Source organism: Argopecten irradians, chromosome 3 (assembly GCF_041381155.1).
Source record: "Argopecten irradians isolate NY chromosome 3, Ai_NY, whole genome shotgun sequence".
Taxonomy (NCBI): Eukaryota; Metazoa; Mollusca; class Bivalvia; order Pectinida; family Pectinidae; genus Argopecten; species Argopecten irradians.
The window spans coordinates 33,758,524-33,776,815 of NC_091136.1; the positions used below are offsets into that span (position 1 = coordinate 33,758,524).

At 33.4% G+C, this 18,292-nt stretch overlaps 1 long non-coding RNA gene and 1 other non-coding gene across 2 annotated transcripts; one reads left to right on the forward strand and one right to left on the reverse strand.

Annotated features, from left to right (window-relative positions):
* Window positions 1-8,615: 8,615 nt before the first annotated feature.
* On the reverse strand, window positions 8,616-13,332 carry LOC138320018 (uncharacterized). The gene is made up of 3 exons (XR_011208069.1): window positions 13,235-13,332; window positions 9,538-9,595; window positions 8,616-8,991 (listed from the first exon to the last, which is right to left on the reverse strand). It is a non-coding gene; the product is annotated as an uncharacterized lncRNA (long non-coding RNA).
* A 4,672-nt stretch (window positions 13,333-18,004) lies between these two features.
* Window positions 18,005-18,077, forward strand: Trnaf-gaa (transfer RNA phenylalanine (anticodon GAA)). The gene has a single exon. It is a non-coding gene; the product is annotated as a tRNA-Phe (tRNA).
* The last annotated feature ends 215 nt before the right edge of the window (window positions 18,078-18,292 follow it).

Sequence of the window (18,292 nt, forward strand, 5' to 3'; positions counted from 1 at the left end):
ATTTGAATAAATATAAGAGGGCACCTGCACAAAATACAGTATAGAACGAAAAATAAAATTCGTATTAATCTTTTGTATGCAGATATTGATGTCATTTGAATACAGCGGAATTGTACAATTTGTTTGTTCGAGGTTTTTTCATTTGTATTTAATCAACATGAAACACATACCCAGTTGAATTACAATATATGATTATGAAAGAATGGTATTAACTCATAGAGAAACATTAGTCGTAATGCTGTTATCGATAAGTAATCAAAGCATTGTTCATCTGCCAAGTTCTATATGCAATGTACAGTAAACAACTGGTTTTTTTTAGTTTTTTTTGGTTTTTTTGTTTTGCCTATAAATTAAGGATATCATAGTTTTTGTGATGAAATAAGGACTCTTTTCAGTTATGGCCTAGATGAGAGGGCACTATTGCCTCGTAGTATTGTCAAGGGGTAGAATAGGGCACAAAGACGAGGGAACTATCCCATTACGAGAATACTGAAATGGAAACTTTAAAAGCGACCGACAAGTTTTAGCTAAACTAAAATGAACACATTTGGGAAACTTTGAAATATAAAATGTATGTGTAGAATCGTGTTTGGTACATATACTTGAGAACCGTATATATCAAACTTATCAAAGACAAAAACTATGTTATAATCAATCTCTACCACACTAGTATCGTATATAGTGGGTGATGTTTTATAAATATATCCGTTATCGATTTCATGAATAAGTAACCCTTCATTTACGACATATATCTTTATCGTTAACCATCACTTCTAATGAAAAATACATGCAAAGAATCATCAAGGAGAACGCTCCCTTTGTGTCCACTTTGTAAATCTACCTTTATAAACAATAAAACACATCAAAAACAATTCGAAAGGCATTAAGTTTTAATTATTCACATTACAATTAGATAATCTAGTAATATCATAAAAACGATGGTATCCATGTAATATGGGGTCATAGATTGACTGAAACAAAAACCTGCATCCAGAACCTTAGGCTACTGACCGCCGACATCGATTGAATTAGTAATTAATTATAATTAATAAGACATGCATTCGTGTCTTCGAATACTAATACTTATTAATATTGGATCAAAGATGACTTGTCTTGCTGTCAGCAAAACAAAAGTCATTTAAAAAAAATCTCCGTAAATCATCAATCCAATTAAAAACACCGACGCCATCATACGATACGTAGATCACGCGCGCACGTGCACTTGTTAACCGTGATGAGTAACTGGTAATGTCAGGTAAATACCGTGACCTATTGCGGCAAACGAATTAACTTTTAGTCTGGGCTGTTATTTTTTCCTTTTCTGGATTTTGTTTTCATCTGGTGACTCAGGAAATGATATTCTATAATTTAAGTTTAAGTCCTTCTTACGCAAGCGTATTGTCCTAAGTCCGGACGAAAAGCTCACCTTCATTTCCGCTCACGTGACATGATCAATTAGGAGCGGGAATACCGTGCACGTGCCTGGCTTCGTGATCTCGGTTTTAAATACAGACTTTTGTCTGCAAATGTTGCGTGAAAATCGCCAATTGTATCTGAAATAGTCACAGGTCTGAGATAATATGTGAAAGAAGTTACAGATAAGCAGAAGGTAGACTGCTCACGGGAAACGATCGGAAACTCGACTCTTTGAAGTCATCATTAAACTGGATACAAGCAACAAAACACGTGTAAAGTACAGATCTCTATTTTCCAAACCTATGTTACCATCTCTGTAGATCGTATCACTGAAAACAAATATGCAAAATGCTCTTCTAATCTTGTCGCAAATATAGTATTGCTCTATTTCAGATGAAACGTTTGTAGTCTTTGCACGAATCCAATCTCTCAAACGTTTGCAACACGTGGATCATCGAACGACGTCGATGCTCTCAAAAGCTTTTCACACGAAGGTTACTGTATATTGTATGCTTAATGGATGCATGGGAAAGAAATTTAGTCCCCAAACGAGTTCTGTTCCGTCCTTTCAATAACTTAAAGCAACAGGCTCACAAGAAACCATCGAGGCGTTAACACTTAATTCAACTTCGCAATAGAAAATATAAAGTGAGAATTGGTTGTCAAAAGCTCTTTACCCACCAACAAAAGGACTTGGTTTATCAAATGTCTCCCTTCCTGCTGGCTTCGCTTCTTCTATCGACCAGTCCCCTTAGAGATGAGTATATGCTTGTGAGAATCCATTTCTAGAAATCTGTTAAGGATTGTAAGTAAGTGATGAAGCTACAAAAAAATTGAGATGTATTTAATCATTGAGTGTTGTGTTCTTCTATTAAGGATGACCGGTATTTGATACCCTTACTCGGTTCTATTGTGAAGCCTACGATAGTCACTGTCGGCGCTCTACCCATACCGATCGATAGCGCTGCATTCATGTACGGAACTACATCAGGTGTAGATGAATGTACATGCTAACAAATTGGTAAAACATTTAGACAAATATCGCACGCATTGTTAAGGAAGAAATAATTTATAACTAAGAGATTAGAATTTTTGAAATATGACTATGTTTCATCTTTGTGGGATTCATCAGTGGTTTCAGTAATGACTTGGGAGAAATTTCCAACAAATCCTACCATTGTCAATGAACTTAATCATGTATATTGATCATAAGGAATTGGAAGCTAAAGCAAAAAACTTTTCATTTTTGTAAAGATTCCTAAACCATTGCATTAAGCACTTGAATTGGATTGCAAGACAGTGATTTTGTGTTAGAGACTATCATAAAACCCATTCCCAAACTACAATATATATCCAATGGATGCAATTTAGAACTAATTCAAAAAGGGCTTTAAATCTCGGTCGGTGAAACATATGCACGTTTCTGCCTTAGTAACAATACACTGTCTATGACCTTTGTTAACCTCTCAGTCATTTCCGCTTGACAGCGCCTCCTAGTGTTGTGTTGTGCACTTGTTTCCGGTGCCGTTCCTGTCGCCGGTAAACTGTAAGATCAGATAAAACAGGCATTAACTATATCTTACTTCATTATTGGATGTTTATAGAGTGCACATCAGGTCGTCTCTGATCTCGTCAATCATCGCCGACAAATCATTCCGTCTGACGCGGGTAGTATTTACGCAGACATATTTCTTATTTCCTCGCCGGACAATGCTCGCGTCTATCATACTCCTACTCTTGCTCTGGCACCATGCCCTTCGGAAATACTCGAAAATGGGCGTTCCTGCTGACCCCATTCTTGTATATTTTGCCCTTCGGATGATTGCTATGCAGTAGTCTAGTTGTATTGCGCCCTTTACCACTCTGTGTAAAGGTCTCTAATACCCTCATCTGTCTCTTGGAGAGAATGTCCCCTGATACAAGTGTATCACGAAACATAATGTACGACATGAGAGAAGGAAATTAACCAGTTACATTCTTCAGTTACTAGACAGTTTGATAATTTGTTTCGCTTATTTCTAGGACAAACGTTCGTCAGCAGGAAAGACAATAAAAGAACGCTATTATGTTATGAGAAAATATATTTTGTAAGAAATAATTACTCAAAGAATAATAAATCAATATACTATAAAAATCATTGTACGATTGTGTTGTTCTGGGAACGTGATATGTGATTAAAGTATCAACACATATACAAAATATTTAGCCAACATGTAAAATGTATCAAGTAAATATTATTGTAAAAGCATTTGAAAACAAGACATGTGTTTATAATAATTATTCCAACTTTAAAACCATTTACCATACTACTTATTTGAATACTATGTCGTTTCGTTAAAAAAACAAATATTAAGATCATGACATGATATCGACAATTATAGTGCATCAGGGCTATCGTATGCTGAAACTGTGGAAAGAGTGCTTTCTGATCATAGTGTGTGATCGCTACCATTGATATAGGTAATATCTAACGGATCAGATTAGGTGGTCTCAAATCTTGTAACCAGATGTGATACCATCATATATCCTAGACAAACACCACAAATAATAAATATACGATGGTCGTGTCAAATTGCTATTTATAAAGATAACGGATAATCGCGAAGGACGTTTTCCTTTCTAAACAGACTAACTATGAAGAATTAATCCAACGAGTTGAATCACCGCCATCTCCATCGTCACAAGAAGGAAACATTTCAATCAGTCTCTGAACTTTGATGCATGGCTCTAAATTCCAAAAACAGTAGTAAGTCTACATCAGTTTTACAATTTAGGTACGGATATATACGTTATAAATGTAAACTCACTTTTTATGTTTGAATTGTTTCATAATCTCTGTACAGATATTGCATAAGTGATTTGTTTCATCGTATCAGTAAAACATGTTTATATAAAAAGAACTTTTATTATGAACAATTTAATTAAAGAAATAAAATGTAAATTTTCATAACGCGGATCGTCTTGTATTTCCCTTCGTCGTCCTAATTACCGCGCGTTAGTTGACTCTCACTGTGACAGACGGCAAAGCAGCGAAATGAATCTTCACTGTTAACATTGATTATGGAGGGAATCTCAATCAATATCATCAATACATGTATATAGTTCCGTCTGTTATTGTTGTTTTTAAGAAACAAAAATTTTAGTTTCGGAAAGGTGGAGGACTTTTATTATGGGGTCAGCCTAATTAACCAAACAATTGCATCACGGACGATAATTTAAAAAAAATAGTACTGTGAATTCATGTAGAATAAGTTGAAACATACTAAAGGATAAAATCATCAATTTAAGGAGACAAGGAAACGCGTTGCAACTGTGCAAGCTTTAATTAGAATAAAGTATAAAAAGTATCTTTACTGAAGATTTGAAACAAAAAAGGTAAAATAATAGCAATAACATTGTCATTATGGAATTTATTAGAGCGTTGACCGTCGATGCTTACCAAGTGTGCACGATGGAGGACATAGCGATGTCTGGAAGGATCTTAGGAATTTTTCATCAGCATCTATATTTTCTCCAATATATGCAAAATTAATATATTACATATCTTCACTATCCCGGTAGCAACGGCTACTAATGCAAAGGACCTATGCATATGGTGATTCTTACAATTCAGAATAATTATCTGAATGAAAGTTCGTGAAGTTTACATATGAAGGAGAGCAAATTTACAATACAAATAAGGTGCTACAATTGCATTAAAGACTACAACATACCGTATTGATGAACTGTCTTAAATATAACACGTCGTAACAAAGAACTGTACACTGGTATTGTTTTTGCTTTTTTCGATAAGCATATATCCTTTTGATATAATGCTATATTGTTTTAACCTTGGCTGGATTTAATAAAAGAAATAAAACTATAATAATATAGCAATACTTTTATGGCGATCGCAGTTTCCGAATAAAAACTAATAAAGGAATGTTATATGCACATGTATATATAAAACGCTAAATGGTTACTAAAGCATAAAAGCATTGTTTAGGTATACAAATGACTTGTGAGGTTTCCGTAGAGAATTGGATGGAAATAGGGTTTGGCATTAACAGTTGTTTAATGTGGTGTTTTGATGTGTTGTTATGACTATAGAAACAAGAAACATTAAAACGCACGACGTTCCTTCTCCGTCTTCTCTTCACAATCAAAAGTCGATATGTTATACTGACAGCTTCACGTTCACATAGCGGCCATCAAAACAGATCAGATAAAAAAATGACAATAGACAGGGGAGACAACTCTGCTTGATTCTGTCAGCCATAAGTCACATGTCACCGTGGGGAAATACATTACACAGAACATTCCGCATCTTTATGTCAGAAACCTCGTCCGTTTGATGATTAAATAATTATTTCAGGCAAATTAAAATATTCCATTCCTCATCAGACAGATTCTCTGGTATCACGTATCCCCTGTTGTCTTTCACAGTCGGAGAAATGGGTTTTATAGTTATAGCATTTCCGCTGATTCAACAACTAATTAATGGACATGTTGTTTGTAGACGAGTTAATAAGATTCTAGAATGTTACATGCTACGTCATATAAGTGCCATCACTCGGTTGATTGCGCGGGAAGGCATTTGAAAAGTGTATACGTTTGAAATACCAACCTAGATAAGATTTCAATGTTTCAAGTGATGAAAGATATCAACAAAGACATGTCTAAGTGTATATCTGTAGTCAGTTAGTTAGTTGGAATTTCAATAGAATAGAAATAGTATAATCATCATTCTTACGCTTATTTATGAACATATAGGGCCTACCTTTTAAATTTCTAATCAAAATATATGAATTAGATTTTAAAAACAAACAAACTCGTTATCATACACTTCATAAAGTAAAAAATAAGATTGTGAACAAGATATGAGTGAATGAGTAAAATGAAGTCAAAGAACAGAGGGAAAGTGGAGAGAAAAAATGAATAAATTATGAAAGAAATGTGCGAAGAAAGAGGACCATATTTGAGAATTCTGAATAAAATTATTTATTATTATACCGTATTATCATTATAATAAACAGCCACAAGATAAAAAGGGATTCAGTAGTATGAATAAATTGCTTGCAAAAGGAGGTTATTTTTGCTTAGAGCAGCGATATTCTTATCGGTGAAAAAATAATGAAAACCTTAATATTGTCATCATTGAGAAAAAAAAGTTAATAATACGACAAAAAAAAAACGACAGGTCAAAGATGGACGGACTCGCTGAAGACTTGACGGTCTCCTCGTCAACCCCGTCTTTAGTAACTCGACGCAATAAGAGTTTAATTATCTCACTAAAGAGTTATGTTGCTATAATTATTTGAATTTGTCGCCACAGGAGCCCGTAGCCCTGTAGTTGTGAACGCCGAGGACATGTCATAAAAAGTTCTGGAATTGCCACCATCATTTCCCATAGGTTCGGGTTTTTCTGTGCTAGTAGAATGGAATTGAAAGAACCGTGTTGAACGTGGCTAGACAAGGCACTTTGTATTGGCATTGTATTAAGAAAAAGTGATTGAGAAACGGCTACTTTCAAATTGAGCAGGCCATTATATGCAGTGATGCCTTAGAACTTTATATTGCTGCAATTTCCCTCAATAATGATCATGGGCTTTAAACTCCTGTCATTAAAACTCATCAGCTCTTTGTGGTACTGGCATGTATGACGATTCATTTCGAGATTGGAATTTTATAGATATACCCCCTATTGGTAACTTGGACTTGTCCTGCGAGTGATCCGGGACAGTTTATTTGCACAGATATGGGTGACAGGTAAGTGTTGCGTAGTTACCCAAAGAGGCGATGTCCATCAATTAGAAGTGACAATAAACCAGGCAGGTTAATCAGGGAGCAGATCTTCACAAAACCTCTATATAATGAGGTTGAATCTTTAAAATTGGAATCCTTACAGAAGATCTCAGCATCTAATTCCTCAGTCGTAAATAGACTAGACTAGGGTTGTTGGACAGTACTAAATACATAATGTACTTTATGACCAATACCACCAATTCAATCTAATGGAACAGTTGCAGCAAAGTTTCATTATCATTTTCTTTTTGAAAGACGTTTTTACTGTATTATACGAAATATTTCATTGTGTATTTAAGCAATAAACTGTTACCAGATTGGACATACAGTTGATATGAAGCCCATCCGGAAGGAAGATAAATAGAATGGCGCCCGTTAGGATGGGCTTCATATCAACTGTATGTCCAATCTGGTAACAGTTTATTACTTATATTTCCATTACGATCATTCAAATTCAAAACTATACACATATATCCTTTGAATATCCCGCTTGCGCTAGTGTTGACGTCACCAAGTTCAATAAACGGAACAGCCATAGCATCAGCTTCTGAATATAGTTCAACACAAAACGGTTTGAAACAAGCGAACACATGAAAATTATGCGATGATATTTTTTAATACATGCTATTTTGTCAACACGATAATACTATTAGATTTCATAGACCGCATCAAAACCACATTAAAAAATATTTGACCGTTATGTATAGGCGTAAGCATACATTGTATACATTGTCAGTGACGCGGCGGAAACGTTAAATATTCATACGCTTGACCAGATTGGAGTTCATAGCCTGATATTGCCCATCTGGTTTAACATAGATTAAACGGGAAACTGAAAGTAGAATGGAAATATACATTTTTGTTGTGCTGTGATACCACATATACATACATATAAAAACAATGTATTGTTTTTCGGCATTGACATCACTGCTTCATAAACTAACTACGGACAGTTCTACAAACAAAATACTTTTATTTCATTTCAGACATATTTTATTAGTACTGTATTACAACTATAAATAATTACAAAGTATTGTTAAAAGAATTAAACTATAGGCGCAATGCATATATCAGTCTTCTTCGTTTACTTCCAGTTAGGCTTTAAAAAACCCTAATCACGAAAATAAGTACGAATGAACATCTCATGGAATTCAATAATGCCCTTACATGTGTGGTCTTACAACGTGTAAGGGACGAATTTAAAGAGTGACAATCTAGATGAACGAAACGCGTAACATATACGTCCGTGGTTGGTGCACGGAATGTACGATTTGCTTGAGTCCCATCGGATGAATCTTTAATTAAAACTGCCACGTAAATCACTGATTGGGATTAAATGATCAAGTTTTAATGTTTTTATCTTCAGAAGATCAAGAGCGTATTCAGTAGGTCGACGTCCTGACGGTGAATTACATTTTTCCATAACATTCACGTGTTTGCGCTTTTTTTTTTATTTCAGGGTGAAATGCAGAATGGGAATCATAGCTGATTCTTTTACATTGTATTTATTTTATGCTCAGAAGCAAGCTAAACATAGAAGGCGCTTAATAGACTTTTAAAAAAGACATGTTTTTCATAGTTCTTATGCTCATTTAAAATTAGTTATTTAAGCAATTGTAGACAATTATATTGTTATTTATTATGATTATTCATAATAATATACATGAAATACAGACACGGGGTTAGAAAACAACCTTGGATGGATATGTTTTATAATAGATTACTTGCAGTAAAATCCTGTATAGTACGACTCTTGGTCCTCATTTCAATTCCCAGGTACACGTACATCGACTGGAAGTTGAAGTAGAAGGCATTTTATTCCTCTGTTTTCTAGAAACGATCTCTTTTTGGATTTCTCCTAAACAATGACCTTTAATGTCAGTCAACTCCAAGAAAGACTTTAAATAACATTAGAGCATTAATTGTGCGTCTTTAAAAGTTAATGTCCTTCCGGTAGCGTTCGATACAAACCGGATTCCAGGAAAAGGATTTTACTTTTTACTTGAGCGGATATTCATTTGAAATCTATTTAGACTACCTTTAGCATTTCTGAAATTGCTTTTGTTCTGCATTTGGAGTTTGATTAACATCGTGGTTAATGCCAAATTAATGCGACCTCGCATTTCCATTTATCTAAACATACATCTGTAGACTTGATTACATTATCCGATTGAATACATAAATCGCCGTAATGGAACAATTACAGATGGTTATCGGGGTAGATAGAAATATCGAATTACATAAATCTCTCATCGAATTTCCAAAGATGACCCCAATAGAGCACACTAACAGTCACTGTCCCCTTGTTTTACAAGACTCTCAGTGACATACATGTACCTTAATTGGATTGCATCCCCGCCAACATTCTCCGATTTTCCATTTCTTTTCATTACACCTGTGTAGTTAAAATACAAATCATTGATTTCATTTTCTGGAAGTTTACAGATAAAGACATGTAATTTGTTTTGTGAGTTTAACATCGTTGCTATGGATATATTCAGAACATGTAGACATTAATGGTAAGAAGAATGAAAGTTACATTGATAATTATTCTAGGCTGGAAGGTAGCCAGCCCCCTCTTCAACTCTCCTCTAACATTCTCTACTTGAATGCTGGAATTCGATTGTTTTGTCATAATGGTCTATTGTTACCTGACGTAATACCTATCTACATCAGTCCTGACCTGCCGTAATACCTATCTACATCAGTCCTGACCTTTTGACTAATAGCTTTCACTAAACAAAATGTCGTAGTGTCAAAGTATGTGTCATTTGCTAATTGCCAACTCAACATTAAAGTGTGTGTGATACTGTACACACAGGGCAAAATATCTTTAGATAAAAATGACCTTGACCTGAAATACACATGAACATGGCCTGAAATTAAAGTCAATTTTACATAAAGAAAGATTCAGATCATGTTCAGGGTAAAATAACTGAACAATGTTCATATGGGTTCAGGTTAAACTTTGATGACGGGTCAATTTCATATGAAATGTGATATTGTTTGTACATCCATATTTACCATGGATTTCTTTGTCCTGGTCATATTCACTTAAGTTGCACATGAAATCATATAAATTTCATATTATTTACATACTTTTTTCATGTTTATTTCCAACCAAAATCCTTTCATATATTGTCGATTTGATGTCAGTGTCACAGAATAATTCGTTTTAACATGGTTTTATCAAAGGGACTACGATATCTACCATAATTTATCAAATTAATCCGAAATCTCAGAATTTCTGTTTTCATAGATATAATCAATTAAAAAAATAGATAAAAAGTGGCAAAATTAATTATATCATTGTATTAAACACAATACAGTATATGCGTATATCGTTCAGTTCGGTTTTATTTGTTTTATTACATGAATCATATGCATGTGTACTTGTAACACATTTACTCGAACGCGCCGTCGTGGTTGTCGAAGACAGCTAATTATACATACAAGTGATAGTCTATACCATTATGGTATGTGGGTACTTAAATGTTGGGATGATAATGTATATTGTAGATGTTACGGGCCATCTGGTTGACGCATATTTGAAACACAGGGAGACATTATATGACAAAGTGGGTATACAAGTGTACTTACTGCGAATGTGTTTTACCAGACGGCGAAGAATTTCTGTTTAAATCCTTCTCGCATTGCATTTAAAACGTAGCATAAAAAAATCGCAGTTAAAAATTTAGTTATCGGTTAATCTTTATTACTTAATTTGGGATTTTATAAATGGCTTGAACATGCGATAGACCAAAACTTTGTGCGCCGACAGATAGGAAGGACAACGTTCTAAACGACGAGAACAACGCACAAGGCGGGAAAACCTAACACCAGGGGGCGCTGGCAGTAATTGAAATATGATTAAATCATGGCAGCAATCTTTGAAGTTGATGTCGACGCTTTACACAATAATCAAAAGCGGTAAAAATGGTATAACATGCTGGCAAAGACAATATTCTCCAGGAGTGGATGTCTGTCAATCAGAATGAAAATCCGGTTCTCAAATAGAATTTCACATCGGTTTAGATTTAATTTCATTTTTGAAATTTCTCGAATCTGAAAAAAATATGAAAGAACCCGCACGGAAGCTATTTCTAGTGACGTTTTCAAAGTGAAGAGGCGAAATCACATTCTAAATCTAATTCCATACCGAATTGGAACCCTTGCTATCTTGGAGAATAACTTAAACACGTGCTGCCTTGTTGTGAACGTTTAATGAAATATGTTTTCCTTGTTCGAATATGAAATATCAGTATTTTGTTACACTGCTCGTTCCTTAAAAGTCTAGATGCTGCCTCTAGGATCTGGTATCGCTGGATTTAATAATTGCATGGCATTGTTAATATGTCAATTAGAAATGAAACAATTATTTTATCTGTTTAAGATTATGTCTTTCTCCAGTTTATAGTATAATGGTGTAATCGAGTGATACTTTTTAAAACCAGCATTTCGTTACACGAAGATCTAGACTTTCCCAGCAAAGTATCATATGATATATACTATCAGTATTGGAGGAAGTTGCTTATGTCTTTTCCAAATAGTATCTAAGCAATATTGTAACTCATTTAAGATAGTTCGTCTTTTTTATTTTTAAAGTGCCCTTTGTTTTTTCCTTCTTTCTTTCTTTTTAAAAAAATATATTATTTACAGTTTTAGCACACGTTATTAGCGTCCTGTTTGGTTATGTTTCGTTATTTACAGAACTACCCAAAGGACACTGCATTATTATCTTTATAGTTACGATATGAACATGTGACAAATAACACAAAATATCGAGTTAAATTGATAAAATAAAGATGAAATTAATATCTAATGAATTAGTCTAAAACAGAAAATAATGACCAAACTATGTTTTATCAATATCTCTGCAGGTAAAACGTATTTGCTTCTTGACAGGTATGTCAAATGTGCATATTCATTTGTCGTAATACATTTTGTATTATTCAGTGTGATTCGGGGGTTATCTAATCAGCTAACATCACTTTGAAATTGCAAGGTATGTCAATAGCGACGATCTACCTAAGACTCAGTCGATCTTAACACATTATCAGAAACACGAGGGCAGTTTAACTATGGTGGGATTGCTCTTAGTACAGAGATAATACAATAAAACACATATAATTACATATAAGGTTAGATGTACTACAGACAGTCAGCCTAATACGCTGTTATGGCAGACACGTAGTTTCTTTGAAGGATAATTCACACCTGGGCTTGGTGTTGTTGTATCAAAGTCGTCCGACTGGAGGTTTGCGGAAAACACATTTCGTGTTACTGTGTAATAAAGTAACTACAGCTCGTGTAGAAAAATGGAAGTAACTAATAACATCTCCGATATTCTTGATTCAAGTCGCAAACTTTCTGATTTATTCGTGTTAAAACTTCATATTCTATCGAGAGTTCTGATTAATTTTGAAGAAGTTCAAAGACATTTCTGATTATAAGATAAACTGTTCATCAAGAAACTCAATTAAGTTTTTGAAGAAGTTCAAAGACATTTCTGATTATAAGATAAACTGTTCATCAAGAAACTCAATTAAGTTTTTTCTTAAAATAGATTGAAATGTCATGTATGTTGAAGGCAAAGGTTTGAAAATTTAAACGATATGTCATACATCAGGAACATGTGATAAAATAGTCTATCAGCAAGATACGGGTGCTTCAAAGCATTAAGACATATCTATATATATAGGATTTTTAACACAATATGCATGGATACATTTACACTCTAACGAAATAATAACGTCATGGGAATTTGAAATGTTAGAATCATAATAACAGATATACTATGAAAATTTACAATATTGATCAGTGTGTTAATATGTGGTAAGGTTAATTTGATTTTGAATTTGTCTTTGACGTATGTCGTTTAAATAAGCAATTTTGTAAACACATTTCACTTTAATTTTGAAATGAAATAAAAGCAAACTGGTTGTAGTGTTTACATCAAATGAAAAATATAGTCATCGCTTCATCACATATCGGAAGATATTATTTTGATAATAGATGAGTGTTTCAAAACTACCTCATCTGTCTCCAGTATTTGTCTCGAATCTCCCGGTACGGACGATAACATTGGGTAGACGATTTTATCAGGCCAGCAGACGTTTACACATGAAACTGGTCAACAGATAGAAACAAGGACGTAAATTATCTAATCAAACCTCTTATCAGTGACCTGTCAAATATCTATAGAACGAAAAGGCTTTATTTAAACTTAGTAAAATGGCGTGAGGTGCGATATGACCTTTATGTGTCTGGAAGAAGATGCAAATTATGATAACCACGGAGAAGAAAACACGAAAATTGGAAACCACGAGCAATCTGACAGCTCGAAGACACGCTGAGTCCGGCACGTGCTTTTCATGTTGTGTGATGGACGCGCGACAATCAGTAATAACACCTAGACCTGAGAGACTGTTAGAATGTTCGTGTATGTCGCTCAAAGCAGGCAAAAGTTAACGCTCTACGACAAAGCTTGGCACAAAACTACACTCTCGCGTGATTTTGCGTGATTTGAAATTGTATGTATTTTTGTCAAAACATATGCAATAAATACATCACGCAAACAACTGGCTTGCTTCAAAGAAACTTATGTAAATTAGAAATATGTTTTAAAGTAACTTAGTGCTACTATTCCCTTGGTATGCTACGTTTTGCATGTCATGGTAAATTGAAACATACCTGTCATGACCTTTGGAAACAAGTAAACTATAGTAAAACTATAAAATGGTAGTTCTGTGTTGTCACGAGCCGCTAGTGATTTCCAAAAAAAGGAATTCTAACATTTAAAACTTTCCGATCATGTTTTGTTATGGATGTTTGTTAACCATTACTGTCGTGTCTTGATAATGAAGGACGATTATCTTTACAGTTACGGCACACGCAGCTGATCTCTTAACTCGTCGATGTTCAATTTCTCCCACATTTTGATCACTGCTTCTTTACACGCGCAGAAAACTGTCTAAGAGATAACTTTGGCCAAGGTCACAGTTTCGCCACGAGTGTTTTTCATATTAACGTAATCAGAATTTCCGTTTATAACATTTGATTTATTAAGTTAGCTATTGGACCAAAAGCGAAAATTCCAACCAAATTGAATCTGACCAGATGGCTAATAATTTAACACTCCGTGAATTTAGTTACAGAAAAAAGAGTTTTTTTATAAAAAAAAGCCAAGTCAGCATTTCGACAACATACTGCCAATTCTTTTATTTTCTCGAAGTTCTTATTTTCATTCTATTCGCGAATACCTACATCCGCGATCAACGGTTCTTACTGACAACCGGGTATTTATGTATGCATGTTATACAAATATTTACCAAGCAACTAAATCAATTTGAGCTCTCTCACGAAAATTTAAAAAAAAATGAAGTGCTTTACAGTGATGTCAAGCTGTCAAATCCAAAAACAAACTAGAAAGCCAAAAGTTACAGCAACTAACAAATGAATTATGTAAATGTCACTCAACAATAGTTCTACCCGTTGTTTTTATAACTACTTCTTCTTTACTCTTTCCTCCTTATCTGCGATTGTCTCTTCTGCTGATAGGCTTTATCTTGATACTAAAATGTAAACAACAAACTTACTCCAAGTGCAATTGATACTGTTATGACCCAGAATAACAGAAATGAGAAACCAGCAGCTAAATTCAAAACACAATTTAATTATATATACAATATTATACAGAGATGGTTTACAATATCTAAAGTAATTTGTGGTGGTACAAGAGTAATACGATGATTTAAAGTGTTACTTATCTGTATGCGAATGTCCTGGTATAATCCTTGATCCTTTCAGGTTTCAAATTACCAATAATCGCAAATCCACGAGGAAAATGAATGTGCACAGATGATTTGTAAAGTTCCAGGCAATAAGAATAAATCCACACATAGTGTTGTAATAATCCACAGATAAAGTCACAATAGCTCTCCCAATAGAATCTAATAAGGCGCTGTACAATTCTTGATATGTCTAATTACAGGTCTCATTACAGTTCTGATTAGAGAACCTTCTACTTCTAAAAACTTCTAAAAACAGTAAACAAATAAACACACAGAACTTTCTGGAAATAGATCATTCTAGATCCCTACTTATAATCAACATGTTTACAAACATATTTGTTTATACTTGATAATATTCTAGAAAGTTCTATAACCTAAATTAATTATATGAACTTTATAGGATGTATTGATAATATAGCTATAGGAGTTATCTCCCTTATTTAATAACTACATGTATTTAGTGTCATACATAACAATACGATATGTAATATTTAATAACTACATGTATTTAGTGTCATACATAACAATACGATATGTAATATTTAATAACTACATGTATTTAGTGTCATACATAACAATACGATATGTAATATTTAATAGCTACATGTATTTAGTGTCATACATAACAATACGATATGTAATATTTAATAACTACATGTATTTAGTGTCATACATAACAATACAGTAATTATTACATGTATTAGTGTATACAAAAATACATTGTATATTAATATACATGTATTTAGTGTCATACATAACAATACATATGTATATATGTAAGTATTTAATAACTACATGTATTTAGTGTCATACATACAATACGATATGTATATTAAATACGTATTATGTCTTAAATATATTAATTAAACTACATGATTTAGTGTTCATACAGTAATAATAATTTAGTCTACATAACAATACGATATGTAATATTTAATAACTACATGTATTTAGTGTCATACATAACAATACGATATGTAATATTTAATAACTACATGTATTTAGTGTCATACATAACAATACGATATGTAATATTTAATAATTACATGTATTTAGTGTCATACATAACAATACGATATGTAATATTTAATAACTTTATGTATTTAGTTTCATACATAACAATACGATGTGTAATATCAGATTGAAAAGCTTAAGACTCATTATGTGTACTCGTTTGATTTCCTATAGTTTTTCACGACATTTTGTTAACTATGACACAGTATAAGTATTTGGTAAGCTAAGCTGGTGTGTATGAGCGATATAAAATCATTTTATTTATATATTGAAAGTTTATAGTGTTTAACATTGTATGACTATTCGTAGCTGGAATAGTAAGGACGCGTCAGGTTCCGATGTTGAAAGAAATCGAAATAATCATAGAAAAACTTAACCAGCCAATATCCATTACCATATACTTAGTCCACGTGTTACAATTATTGCCCTAACCCTGTAGGTTTAATGAAAAGAGTACAATGCACCTTGATACAGTTCAGTTATTCCAGTCCAGTTCTACACCTATGGTACCATGATTACTTTTGATGACACATTATCTAAATCAAAGCACATTATAAATATTATTTTTACAAACGACAACATAATCCTTTTTAAAATCCATCTAAACGCTATAAAAGTCGTTGTGTAATTCATTATAATGACTCATAAATTAATTACAACGATTTTAACTGTGATGATTAAACAATGGACACTCGCAGTAGTCATCTATAAAGATCAAACTTTGGAGATAAACCATGTATAATCCATCCGTTAGCACAATGATCAACTTGCGAAACAGTTGGATCATTTTTCAAATGAAACAATATCAAAAGTACCAAAATACCATAGTCAGTAGTACAGAAAGGATACATCATCGTATCTGCTAATAAAAGGTTCGTCATAATTCTTAACACCATATTTTCTAGATATTATTCGTTAATTACCTTAAAATAACACTATAAAGATCACATAGATAAGATACCTCATAAAGTATGAAGGTTAAGCTGCCTTGTCTAGCTTCACTATTCCCTATACACTGGTTTATACGTCGTAGGAATCCAGCCCATCTGTCGCAGGACGCCATCGGAATTCTCCAGACTTTGATAGGCCACGGAATAATCAGCAGATCAAACAATAAAACCTTAAATTATTACCGCGGGGGCTGTACTACTCCTCTTAGTCATTGTTGAAAAAAAACCTGTTCTTCATTAGTGTCTTGTATAACACAGCCAACATATCCCTAAAGAGGCTGTGAGAACAGACCTTTCAACGTCGTCATGTGTTTCATACCAGTACATAGATAAAATTAGTGACAGCTCAGTTAATAGGCAGTAATTGTCTTCCTGAGATCGTAGGGCGTATGCTAAGATTAGAGACGTTCGTTTGATTGTAAAGAATAAAGATAAATAATGTTTAAGAAACTCTTAGAGTATCCTAATTATCAAATTAAATAATTAATTGATTAATTCATTTATTGATAGATTTCACTTATTTCATGTAACATCAACCAGACATACTGTCAAATATAGACTAACACAACGAATGAACGATATGTAAAAACTAGGATAAAATTGTATACAGATAACATTTACTTAATGAAAATGAAGCTTTCTTGTTAAGGTACTAATACCAGCCAGAGGCATTTAAGTACGTGCTAGATTTAGATGTGAGGAAAATTCGGAGAAAAGACACCGATCTATAACATGAATTAACATAACATTGTATACAGATTTATGTATTTAATTATTTTACATAATGAAAAATCTTCATTATTTATCAATAAGTAGGCGATTTCTGTGTTCATATCACCGGCTATAACAATGTCTCTAGTGACCTCGTCCAGATAAATTGAAATAATATAAACAACAACTTTCATATTCATAACAATATGAAGAAATTATCTTATCAATGGCATAACAAAACTGGGCCAAATGAATTTAAACTGGGTCAATTCGAGTTAAACTAGTCAAGTGTTGAAGAGACTAAACATTATCATAGAGATATTATATCCATATGCAGCCGAAATAGCTCAGTTGGGAGAGCGTTAGACTGAAGATCTAAAGGTCCCTGGTTCGATCCCGGGTTTCGGCAGTATATTTTTGTATATGTCATCAGGCTTACAGCAAAACATGTCTATCACGAACACACTTACAGAGAGTTCATGGATATAGTAGTGATTTGTAATCCCTGTCAAGGTTCTTATAATGTTTTTGTTATAATTCTTTAACAAACTAATATTTTTGACTTATGTTGGGATGTAACTAGCTTAAAATAATACAGAAATGCTTCAAACTGTCTACTTGCAT